Source organism: Lycorma delicatula, chromosome 11 (genome assembly GCF_047948215.1).
Source record: "Lycorma delicatula isolate Av1 chromosome 11, ASM4794821v1, whole genome shotgun sequence".
In the NCBI taxonomy this organism is placed as follows: Eukaryota; Metazoa; Arthropoda; class Insecta; order Hemiptera; family Fulgoridae; genus Lycorma; species Lycorma delicatula.
In genome coordinates this window covers 29,168,147-29,182,076 of record NC_134465.1, presented here as the reverse complement: position 1 = coordinate 29,182,076, position 13,930 = coordinate 29,168,147, and the positions used below count along the sequence as shown (strand labels likewise).

The window sequence follows — 13,930 nt, the reverse complement described above, 5'->3', positions numbered from 1 at the left end:
GTATAATTTTTTTGCGGAAGAGATAGACAATTATTCTAAAAATTTATAAGAATTTTTTGAAGGTCCTCCTAGTAAATGTTAGTAGCCTTAATAAGGATTTTAATACTTGACAGTGGATACCGGTGTACTTTGGTGGTTGGGGTTCAATTAACCACACATCTCAGGAATGGTAAGCCTGAATCTGTACAAGACTATACCTCAATTAAACGTCATATATGTCATACTAATCTCATTGGACCGAGGGGGATTGTTTATTGTTCAGTAGTTGAATACATTGCAACGTAAACATTAGGAAAATAAAAAAAATATATACAAAGCATAAATTAAATGAGAAAACTGAAAGCGGTTTAATTTTTTTTATTCAATATTAAAATATACCTTTTGTTTATGAGATAATTAAATTATTAGATTCTTAATTTAATAAAATAATTAAAAATAACGAGTTTACCCTACACACAAGAATTAAGTATAAACATACCATTGTGACTCACAGTATAAGCGCGTATGAAAAATGCACCGATACCACTGAAATATAGAAATACTGGAATGGGCACTAGCGTTAGAAATCCGTGCCAACAAAGATAGATGATTTAGAGGTATACCTCTCTTTGTCTACAGTCCGTTCAAAAAGTTTGTGACGATATCTCTCATCACAAATCACAAGTTATTGTAGAAAGTTTTTATAAAAACATTTATATGATACAACGATTAACTCAACATTTATATAATATTCATAAGCGTTGAAATTTTTCTATTAATTAAATAGAATTATGAGATTTTATCACTTAATATTAACTACAATTAAGTTTTACGGAATCACTTTCTGAAGGGACGATACGCTAGGTACAATGCGCATGCGCTGCACTGTGCGACAATGAAACCTACACCTCTAAATCTATCTGTCTCACGTTCGTTTTCCGCTCACGTTGGACATAGGCAGTGCCCGTTCCAGAATTTCTATATTTCAGCGACCAATACAAAGTGAATATTATTATTTCAGATTATCGACCTTAAATTAAGCGTAACTGAAGAACGGCTGAACGAATCTTTATCAAATTATCACATCGTATCTAAATTTCAATGAAATTAATTTAATAATTTTGGAGATTTGAGCCACAATTTTATACGTATATATATATATTGTTACCACCTATATGCGAAATTTAATATCGGCGGGCGAACATGGTAGCAACGATGTGACCTGGCGGACAGTATACGTACACGCTGATACAAGCGTCACCGCGCAGTTCTACCACCACAGCGGCGCTGCAGCCCTGCACGAGAGGAAATTTTCAATTCACCTTCGACCACCACCTGCAGAAGACCAAGAAAAAGAAGAAGATGGAAGAAGTTCCCTGGCCGGTTCAACGTGGGACCTCCCGGCGGATGCCAGCATTCCCGCCGGAGCAGCAGGCCTGGCCGGCCCACCGAGGGAGCTGCTGGATGCGGACGCTACCTTCCCGCTCCAGCTCCAGATCGCCGGGCTTCAAACGCCCTAGCCGGCGGACTCGACAACAGTAACAAGCCCAGCATGGGATCGCTCGGGGAGAACCGCCTCGGCCGAGCCGACGAAGGACGACCACGCCGACCCGACACAGCGCGGTTCTGAAGGCCACCACTGCCACGCTGGAGTGGGGCAATGGATGAGGCGCAACTCCCCTACTTCGCCGGAGAGAAGAGCGGTTGGCTCCGGAATCAACCGCTCTTCTCAGAGCTAACGCAAAAAACGGCCCTTCTAACACGGTTATGAATTACGAGCCGTCGGTGCCATTCGACGACAATAGCCCTTCTCGGGGCTACCATAAAGTTAGTAAGTGACATGAGCCGTCGAAGTTATTCGGCGACAATATGTGCCGCCGAATAAGTTAGAATATAGTATTTAGCACACGTAAACGCTATTACTGGAATAAATTTGCTGAAACCTTTGTTCTTTAAATAATTTTTCTTTAGTTTTCCACTCGCATCGTTAGAACGAACCTCTAACGTTATATTAAAGTCTCGTTACAATGATCATGTACTGTAAAGTTTCACTTTGATAGCATGTACGCATATCATTGTTCATATATCTTGCATTTCGAAGATATATCCAAAAATATTATTATAAAAAGAATATCTATATGAATCATAATTATTTTAAATTAAAATAAATAAAAGTTTGTTTTTTAAAAAAGAAACTTCGTTAAGAGCAAACTTAACTTACATAAATAAGGAAATTACATTTTAGGTGAATAATATTTTGGTACTATCCATACCTCAAAACGTAAAAAAAATTAAATTTAACACCCCCCCTCCAATGGGTGCGTGTTTTTCTTCCAAAAAATTGTAAAATGTTTGCCTCCTAAAATATCTCGATCGTCCTCATTCATAAAAAATTATATTTATAAAATAAATTAATTTTTATTAAGGGCTTTAATAGATTTTTAAGTATATTTACATGATAAAATTTTTAACCGGAAAAATGTTGTACGTTAGATTTAATGTTATAATCTTTATATATATATTTCTTCTGTCCGTGTGTATATGACTGAACTCCTCCTAAACGGTTGGACTGATTTTGATGAAATTTTGTGTGTGATTAAATTGATTCGAGAATGGTTTAGATTCACAATTTGATCCGATAAAAAATGTTTCTTTTTTAATTTATTTATTTATGTGTTGATCTTGGGATGGTTCACAATCGGATCCGGTAGGTAGCGCTGTGATCGCGTTTTAGAAATTTTTTTTTTAATTTTTGGCATATCAGTTAGACCCAATAGTTGGTGCTGCGATCGGATTCTAGGAATTTTTTTTATTTTGTTGCTTTTTCGCACATCAGTTCCTTGCGTCGTAGCTTAGTGTTGTTATTACATTAAAATTTTTATGTTGTAGAATTGCGTGCTTATTGAGAATATTATATTATATTATTATTTATTGAAATAACGTTTTAAAGTGTAATAAAAAAATATACATTGTGCAAATTTGTAAGGTTCAGTATTGAAGTGAGTATTTTACATGATTTTTCATGAATTTTAATGATGTATACACGTGCATTCAATAACAATCAACTTAACCTACAAGTTTAAATTGTTAGTTCTCATTTGATTCTATGCAACTTATGAAGTATTGAACGGCTCTTTGAAAATAAAAATGTAAGTTTGTAAAATAAACTATAACATTTATAAAATTAAGATATAGGTTACTTATAATAATTATAGTTTAAATTATATTTAAAAAATTGAAGTTATATTATTTTGTTCAGCAGTGAGCAGTTGCTGAAGAAATGAATATATATGATCAATTAATTTGTCAATTGCAGCACAACAAGGCGGATTCTTTTGTTGGACGCACCAGGTGGCACTGACAAAACATTCCTCATCTCGCTGATACTTGCGCGCATTCGATCACAAAATCATATCGCGTTGGCAATTGCTTCATCAGGCACTGCAGAGACCTTGCTTGATGGTGGGCGAACTGCGCATTCAGCACTCAAGTTACCATTGAACATTCACACAAATTCAGACGCAGATTGTAACATAAAGAAGCATTCAGGCACGGCTGAAGTTTTGAGAAAATTTAAAATTATTATCTGGGATGAATGCAGTATGGCTCACAAGCATTCACTTGAAGCTCTCGATAGAACGCTAAAAGATCTCAATAATAATAATACCAGACTTTTCGGCGGTGCTCTACTGCTGCTGTCCGGTGATTTCAGACAGACATTGCCGGTCATTCCACGTGCTACATATGTGTACGAAATTAACGCGTATTTAAAAGAATCATACCTATGGCGAAGTGTCAGTAAATTATGCCTTACCATAAATATGCGTGTTCAACTTCAAAACGATCCTAATCATGCGTGGCTACGTGAGCGAGCTATTTTGGCTGCAAAAAATATAGATGACGAAATTAATTTTAAAATACAATAGTTATTGCCTGGCAATGAAATATCAATCAAATCGATGGACACTGTTGGCAATCCTGAGGAAGTTGTCAACTATCCTGTTGAATTCTTGAATTCAACAGGATTACCTGGAAAGCCACCACATAACTTGCGATTGAAGATCGGTTCACCGATCATTTTGCTTCGAAATTTGAATGCACCAAAGCTACGTAATGGCATGCGATTGGTCATAAAAAAATTATGGGCAATGTTCTTGAAGCTACCATTTCAAACGGCAAGTTTCAAGGTGAAGTTGTTCATCTACCGCGGATTCCAATGATCCCTTCAGACTCGCCCGTTCCATTCAAACGTTTGCAATTTCTATTTCGCTTGGCATTCGCAATGACTATAAATAAGTTACAAGGCCAAATAATGTCAATTTGTGAGTTAGAAAAATCCGTGCTGTCTAGAAAATCCGTGCTTTTCGCACGACCGATTATATGGTGCGTGATCAAGGGTTGGCAGACAATCAAGTTTGTTCGTTTATTCCCCTCAGAGATTAACTAAAAATATTGTCCATCAAATCGCATTAAGATAAAAAAAATGTATTCCTGTTAATATTAAGATTAAAAAATATATTTAAAGATGTATATTTTGTACATTAAAAAATATATACTTGTCATAAAAATGATTTTTGTTATTTCTTTCTTGCTATTATTTAAGACAGTTTTAAGTTTGTACTCAACACATTTAAGTTTATAGTATACAGATACACTCACACGCAATTGATAGGTCGAGTTGTGATAACTGTACGCGTGGTGGCGTCAGGTATTTTAAAAATATTTTTTTTTTACAGATTTTTTAATCAAAACGGTCAAAACAATTTATAGTTTATTTGAATTTTTTTTTAATTTTTGGATCTACAACGTTTGAACAGAACAACGTATGCCGGGTCCTCTAGTACATTTATGATTCATTCAATTTCGTTTTTTTAAGTACAATTCTAAAAATAAACGATCACATAACTGTTAATTAAATCCCTATTTCAAAAATTCTAAATTAGAAATAAAAATTGAAAAAAATAATTTTTACAGTTTAGTGCGGTATTATTTTTGAGTCAATATTATTTATTCTTTGTTTAAAATCTTTTAGTTTATTTTATATTTAATTTATGCATATATAAGAAGTCCTGGGAATAAAAATAAAATTATTCGAAAGAATTACAAAAAATCTTTCGAAATTCTACAATATTTTTTCTTATTCTAATTAGCATATAATTAAATATGCATGAAGAGTTATAAACAATTCACGTTATATTAATTTATTATATTAATCACCAGGTAACGTGTGATCGATTAATCGATTATAAAACAATATTTGCATGCAGTTAGCTTAAAATATACTAGTCTCTTAGGTTAGTCAATAACAAGAAGAGAATATTTATTATCTGGCTGTACAAAGTCCATTTTATATTCATGTAATGCACAGTACACCGTCATCAATTTTAATGAGTTGTATTTCTAACCTACCGAGACGAGTCCAGGTTAAAAATGATTACAGAAGACTTATAAAAGTACTGTAACATTGTTTGAAATGCATTTCTACTGATACGTAATTTTTTTTTTTAATTAAATAAAAGATTTAATTACTTTTTCTTACTGTGCCGGTTGAACTCTTGTATAAGTATATAAGAGTATATAACTTACGTAAATTTTAATAAATCGAGAAAAAAAAGCTGACTACACGGTTTTAGGGCTTTCCCATCACGCGGCTTTTTTCTGATGCATGGCTTACACACACAACTTAATTTAAAATATATATCACTTTATTTAAATACAATATTTTTTCAACCGTTTGGTTTGTAAAAAATTATGCCTTTAAGAAAGACAAATAAATTTTCTTTTTATTCAAACTCTGCTAAAAGAATGAAAGTATCTCGGTCGTCTGATACCGTTAAAGTACATGATTCACGGTTAGCTGCAGACCGTGAGTCTGGGCATTCTCAGACTTGAGCTGTAGCTTCGTCTTCAGCAGAAGCGTATCAGAGCTTCTAGACCGAGAACGAGGGAAACGTAGGAGGAAAGAGAGCTTTTACGGATTTAATTGTTATTTATCAATATTATTCTCAAAACCATATGAAGATAACGAATACAGCGGGGTGACCCCTGACGAGACGGAAAGAGTGAGTGAAAGAAATAAAACTAATATTTATGAAGCTACGGTTAAAAAGTTTAAATAGCTGCCATTTAAACTTTAACAAACATGTTTTTTAATATCAAACGGACATCCGGAAACAATAACACATCAACATAAACACACGCGCGCACACATATAAAGTTTTCAGATGGTCGTGCCAAAGTCCCGGAATTTACATAAAAAAATAAAATAACGTTAGTGGATACATTTGATAAATTATTCATTACCTATAAAATCGACCATGCTTTTCCTAAAAAAAAAAAATAATAATTTTTCTTCGAGATAAGATATTAAATCCAAATTTTATATATGACCTTAAAACAGTATAAAAAATTAAAAAACCTGTTTTACAAATTTTCAAAATCGTGGCCGTTTGAAATATTTATTCGTAGATACCTTATAAAATAAATAAATGTTTTTTTCTGGACGAGAAAATATACTACCAAAGCTTACGAGAAGCTTTTTTACATGTTAATGTAGAAATGGAATTTTTTAGCGTGTGATAAATGCCTTGCCTGACCGAGATTCGAACAAGGACCCCCTCTCCGTGGATGAAAGGCCGCAACGATAACACTACCACGAAGATCAGTAATTTTTCATGGCGATAGATGAAATAATAACCAAAATTAATATTTTTGTCAATTAATCATACCTTCTGCTATATTATATATTTTTTTTTTTTTTTTTTTGTTTTTAAAAGAATCTGTTAGATTCTAAAAAATAAATTAATATCCAATTATTTCTTTGATCTATCTCAATAAATAAAAGAACATTTTTTTAAGCATTAAAAAAACAATTATTTAATTTTTTTTTAATTTTTACTTCCTTGTGTACGTACAAAGAAGTATTGTATCGTGAAAAATTTCGGTTTTCAGATTTCAACGGAAATATCCATTTTGACCTTCTCTGAATCCATTTTGAGTAGTTTCGACGTGAAAAAATTAGGCGTAGAATGTTGAAAATTTGGATATAGGACTATTGTAACATCTAGTTGTGCACCTCCTCTTTTGACTGCAATCGACTGGACCAATAGTGTCCAAAAAAAACTAAAATCCCAAAAAAATTGGATTTTGGACTTTTTCTTAACTACAGTAATAAGCCGTCATTGAGAGCTTTTCAATTATACATCATAAATGGTAATTATTTTCATCGGTTCCAGAGTTATAGCCAAATAAGATTTTAATTTATGAAATACTTGGATCTTACAAGGGGAAGGCACATCGGTTCGAATCCGACTTCATTTCCTTTTTTTAACTTTTTTTTTAAATTTAAATATATTGATTTACTCGTATTAATAATAACCTATAATTGTAAAAAAAATTACATTACATAACAATTCAATAATAACAAAAAAAATGAAAAAAATATTTATATATAAATACATAAAAAAATATATGAATTTAAAAGGCGTACAAGAAAGTCATGTAGTATCCATATCAGATTTTCTTGTAAAGTAATTTAGTTTATATGAAATATACAATGACGATTTCACATAGTTAAAAACGTGAAAAGAATATATATTTTTGAAACTACACACACCAAACATCAGTATTTATCTTACCCAGATAAGAATATTTAAAAAAAAGACATACAGGCAAGTGACAAACAATATATTTTTATATCTATTCTCAATGAACAATTTTTTCTCCAGTTTGACGTGCAGAATCGTTTTTCAAAACTTTTGGCAAGGCCTTTTTTAAACATTCTGTACATACACACATGGTTAAAAAAATAAATTTTTCTTTTATAAGATGAAACCAGAATTATTCTCTACAAACAAAATTACCACTTTTAGCATATATTATTATATTTGCCATGTGTAATGAAAATATACTCATTAACAACAATGTTACACATTTCGATTTTCTTTATTCATTATCTGCTTCAATTTATTAGTTGGATTCATTATTCATGAGGTAATCAACTCTCTTATTTGGTATCCAATTTGAAACTATATTTTAGATTCTACATGGACAAAATAGGTTTTGGTAAATCTGTATCATTATACTTTTAAATTGAGTAACAAATGAGAAATAGATTCATTTATCTACCAAAATTTGATCGTACATAAAAGAAAGATCATACTATTATGTAAAATTTCCTATCGTGGCAAAATTTGTCTAATTTCAAGATAATATATTCCCCATGTTAGGATTTATTTTTTTTTTTTAATCTCAATATGAATAAAAAATAACTTGTGATCTTTTTTCTTTTTTTTTTTATCGTTATTAATGAATTATTATTTATTGCAATTTTTTTTACATCAGAGGTTAATAATTATTAATAAACAATATATTTAAATTAAAAAAATGAAAACAAAAATGAGATAAGTCTGATTCGAACCGATGTGCCCCCCTTGTAAGATCCATAAATATTTCAGTAATTAAAATTTCATTTCGCTATAACTCTGAAACCAACGAAAATAAATACCACTTTTGAAATACGGTTGAAAAGCTCTCAATGAGGGGTTATTACTGCAGTTAAGAAAAATCCAATTGGATTTTGGGCTTTTATGGACAGTTTTGTTCCAGTCGATTGCAATCAAAAGGGAAGTTGCACAACTAGATGTTACAACAGTCCTAAATCCAAAATTTCAACATCCTACAGCTAATCGTTTTTGTGTTATGCGAGATACATACGTACGTACATACATAAATACGAAGGTACGTACAGACGTCACGCCGAAACTAGTCAAAATGGATTCAGGGATGGTCAAAATGGATATTTCCGTTGAAATCTGAAAACCTTAATTTTTCGTGATTACAATACTTTCTTTACTTCATATAAGGAAGTAAAAAAGAAATTTTCTTGATTTTTTAAATTCTGGGACTTCCATATCAAGTGTTATGGAATATATAATATATTAATGATCATATCAAAACAAAATAATCGTCAAGATTTCCATATTTCAAATAAATTTAAAAAGAATTGATTTTGGGGCCTCCCTTACTCTATGGAGACAATTTAGAATTTTTTATAAATAAGTATCCTTAATTTTAAAAAAATACTTTTTAAAAAAATTGTTTAAAAATATTGAAAAATAAATTAAAACTTTGATAGTACTGAAAAAAATTTCCTCTTATTTTGGGTTTAGGATATGTTATACGGGTAAAACCTTCTTAATTTTAATTTCCCTTAATCTGGAAAAGGAAAAAAAATATATATATATATATATATATATATATATATATATAATATTTTAATGGTAAAAATTAAAAAAAGACAAAAACAGAATAATTTTTTTGAATGAGGAATAATTTTTTTTTAATTTCTAAAAATATCCTTGTATAACTTATTTATTTAAAAACTAAAAAAACTAAAAACTAAAACTTGTTTATTTAAAAACTAAAACAATAACGTAAAAATTTTCAAAATTTTTTGTTAAGGCCGGGGTTTATACCATATAAAATTTTAAACATATTTAAAAGCCCTATATATAATGTATTAAACACAAAAAAAGATTTTAACAATACCCGAATTGAGATGTACCGAAGGAAAAAATATATATCTATGTAAATATACATATATATAATATGTATGTATGTACATATAAATATCTTATATCTATATAAATAAAAATGTAAATGTTCGTTTGTTTAAAATATTAAATCTCCGAAAGTTCTTCACCGATTGCTTTGAAATTTTGACACAACGTTGCATTCGAATAAGTGCGTGTTTTATATAACTAAGATGTCACACCTGTGAAAAGTAAAAACATGCTTTTAAAAAAAAAAAAAACAGCGCTATCTGTTGGACGCAAAAGCAACACACGCTATATTAAACATTTTACGATTCCATTTCAGTGTTTCCGATGTGTGTGTCCGCTATGGACAATAAAACTACTGAATCGACATACGCGCGGGAAAAAATGGATAAAGGGAAAAATCGAAAAGGTAATAGGAAATAAGGGGGAAAACGGGGAAAAGGAAATGGAAAGGAGAAAAATAAAAGGGGAAAGAGGGAAAAGATGAATAAGGGAAAGAGAAGCGGAAAAGGAAAGGGGAAAATTGGAAAATGGTGGAAAGGAAATATGGTAAAAATTAAAATGGGCAAATTATTAATGGCAATCATTCCATAGAATACTATATAAGTTGATCTGTTTAAGTTTACTAATTGGTGATATCAATTTGTAAAAAAGGTGGTTAAAATTGTTGACTTTTTTTTATTACAACTTTGAATTCTTGTTTCAAAACATTTTTAAGTTTTTCAGAAAAATTTTCGATATATGTGGAATCGCTATATAGGGCTGATACTCGTTTTCATCACACACAGTAACTCCCATGATAATGCTGCTGTTTTTATCTTTAAAACTGCATTTTCATAAAAGCTATCACGGTAAATATTGCTAATTAATTTTGTAGGATAATTATTTTTTAATAAAATAAGTTTTGTTTCGCTAATTATTTTCTTTCTATAGAACGGGTTAGTAAGCGTTTGCGGATTTTTTCACGTAACCGTTGTAAAACGCCTTAATAGTACGCACGGTTTACTGTTTCATCTTGAACCAAAAATTCAAAATGCACAATTCCATTAAAAAAAAAAACAAAGAGCATCACTATCGGATCGGGTTAGTAAACATTAAAACAATACATGACCAAAATCACGTTATTCAACCTTCCTTACATATACTTTAGAATTAAACTTCACTAACGTTGCACTTTACATCATTCCTAATTTTAAAACCTTTATAATACGGTGTCTAGAATCAAAATAAAATCATCAATAAAGTAATGTACAAGAAAATAACCGAATATTTTTAATTACGCAGCAACGGAGAGATTTAGTGACGTGCGGTTGGCAGAATTATATTCCGCAACACTTCCTGTGTAACCGCATTTCTAGGATTGTTGGTATCCCGTTTAGTTTTTGTGTTATTTTTAGTTGAGTGCAAAGTATTTAAGTGTCAGTAGCGATTTTTGTAATGTGTGTTTTTGGGAAGCAAAGATACAACGTAATATTTTGTGTGAAACTGGGTAAAACTTTCACATAAACGTTTTAACATTTGAAACAATCTTACGGAGATGATTCTCCGGGTCGTACGCAACGTTACGAATGGTTTTAACGATTTAAAAGCGTTCGTCAGTCAATCGAAGGTGACCCTCGACGAGGAAGACCTAAAACTTTAACTGATTACACCTATATTTAAACGATAAAACGATCTGAGCTTGCAAATCACCGATTGGCTGTCAGAGAATTTGCAGAGGAATTTATCATATCGATTGGATCTTGCCGTAACAATTTGCCGGAAATCCGAACATGCATCTAGTTGCAGCAAATTTTGCTCCTCGTTTGATGACCAAACAGCAGAAAGAACATGGAGTGGACGTTTGTTGGCAACTTTTAAACAAGTCGATGACGAAACATTCACGCAAAAGAATCATAACGGGAGATGTGAAGGATCTTCACATCCCAAGAAGCACGTCAGTCTCGATCCGATGTCAAAGCGATGCTCATTGTTTTTTTTATGATTTTAACTTAATTGTTCATTTTGAATTCTTACCTCAAGGTGAAACAGTAAACCGTATGTACTATTAAAACGTTTTACAACGGTAACGTGAAAAAATTTGCAAAAAGAGACCAGACTTGTGATGAGATAACTCAAGGTTTTTTCACCACGATAATGCGCCCGCACACACAGCTTTGTCAATTCATCAGTTTTATACCAAAAATCAAAAGAATGTCCTTCCTAAGCCTCCCTACTCACCAGACCTGGCTTCTTGCGATTTTTTCTTATTTTCGAAATTAAAATCAGTTATGAAAGGACGCGTTATGAGACTATTGCTGACATTAAAGTAAATTCGTCACCGACCTTAAAGGCCATTTCAAATGAAGCTACCCAGGACTGCTTTGCGAAGTGGAAATACCGCTGGGAAATGCTATGAGTAGGAGAGGGGAGTAATTTGAAGAGGAGAAGGACAAGTAATCTGTAAAATTAATATTAAAGATTAAAAAAATAAAATTCTGTATTATCTGAATAAACCTTGTATTTTAATTAGAATTAGACAACAATAATTGCCGCCATTTTGTAACGATTTTAAAGGAAATCAACACTTTGAACAAGAAAACTAAGCGATACCATTTATTCCGATAATTTTTTTTACGAAATAAAGTTTTACGTATTTGTAATATAAATACAATATAAAAGATATTCTTAATTGACTAAAAGAAATACGATCAGTACGTTAAATATGCTTCAAAATAAATTAATACTTAAAACCTTTAAAATTTGTAACTAGAAATTTATCGTTAATAATTCTAGATTATTTGGAAATTCATAATAAATTTTCGTTAGTTGAGAGTAGCTTTATTCAATACATACGGAATTACGTCACGAATTATTCATAACCAAGAAAACTTTTCTGTTAGAAAACATAACTTATAAAACTATAACTTTTCATACGCGAGGTACAACTTTACCTTATCAGTTTATAAAACCCTATACTTATGGAAATAGTAGATGATGTCTCAAGCTCTGGGAATTTGAATAAGTTATTTTTAAGGATAATTCTGTACTTAATCTCTATCTCAATAAAGCCAATTCCGAGGTGCATTGATGTATATATTTATATTATTTCTTTCTTTACAGATTTTTATTTTACGTTAAGATGTGAATGTAGATTGCATCTACATCACAAATATGAAATGAATGTTGTACAAACTCGGCTGATCAATCCCGAGAAACTTTCGTTAATTATACTTGAATTATTTCTTTAAAAAAAATCATTAATGTTCAAGTTGAAGTTAAGCTGAAATTTTTCCAATCCCGTTAAAGCCCATCAGGGCTAGGAACGAGGGAGGGTGGTATGGCGACCAGAAGCGTCACAAGGCGGGTGTATTCCCCTACGGGGTTGGGGTGAAATTTTTCCAAGAGCATTTTTTTTTAATTTTTTAACCACACTCATACTGACACAATTCATTGTATATCAAAATTCTCTGCGTATGTAACCGTGCCTTTATATGTGAAATTATTATAACTTAAAAATTAAATATTTATGAACATTTTGTTCTTGGCGGCTATTTTGGGGTAAACCCGATGGCCGATTATAACCCATCGGTATATTTCTGTAATACTCAAACGAATTTTAATCCGAATCCGAAACCAAGATCAAAATCCGAGATAAAATATGTTCTAACACATACACATATACATACAGAAATAAATAACCCGTTATTCGTAGATGAAAATTATTTTGCTATTTTGAAGAATTATTCCTTCCGTCAATCATATATAAGTTAGTTTGTTGTAAATTTATATTTCAAAGATAGATTTCATTTTTGACTCGCCCAAATTGTATTTTATTATTACTGAATTTATTTTGTCAAAAGACTTACGGGAAAAAATTATTTTTTTTTTTACTCTATTTTTTTTTTTAAACCTCCGGGTCCACCATTAGGTGTTACTTCAGAGGATGAAATGAATGATTTGTAACGTGTGTGAAAATGCCATGCCTAATCGGGATTCGAACCCGGGACCTTCGGATGAAAGGTCGAGGCGCTACCACTTGCGCCACGAAAGCCGGCTTATTACACCGGTTAGTAAATTGAATTAATTACGTACGTAAAGAAGAAAAAATCTAAAAGTGTGCTTTATAATTTCCAAATAATTTTTTTTTCTTCTCAAAAAATGTAGTAAAATTTTTTTTGACCAACAATATTTCAACGAATGGATATTTATTTATTTATTTATTCTCTAAGCAAAAACAGGGTTAGGCTCAATTACAATAAATTAATGTTACACCACACCGGGAATAGAAAGTTATATCTGAACATGATTTTTTTTTAATTTTAAATACAACTTGACTTTTTTCGAACAGTTTTTTTTTCCTCATAAGTAATAGGATTTACGTAAATTTATTTTCATCACAGATTTTTTGA

General features: G+C 31.2%; 1 pseudogene; it reads left to right on the top strand.

The window, feature by feature from the left end:
• Nucleotides 1-3,905, top strand: part of LOC142332495 (cytosol aminopeptidase pseudogene) — a 40,305-nt pseudogene extending 36,400 nt beyond the window's left edge.
• The last annotated feature ends 10,025 nt before the right edge of the window (nt 3,906-13,930 follow it).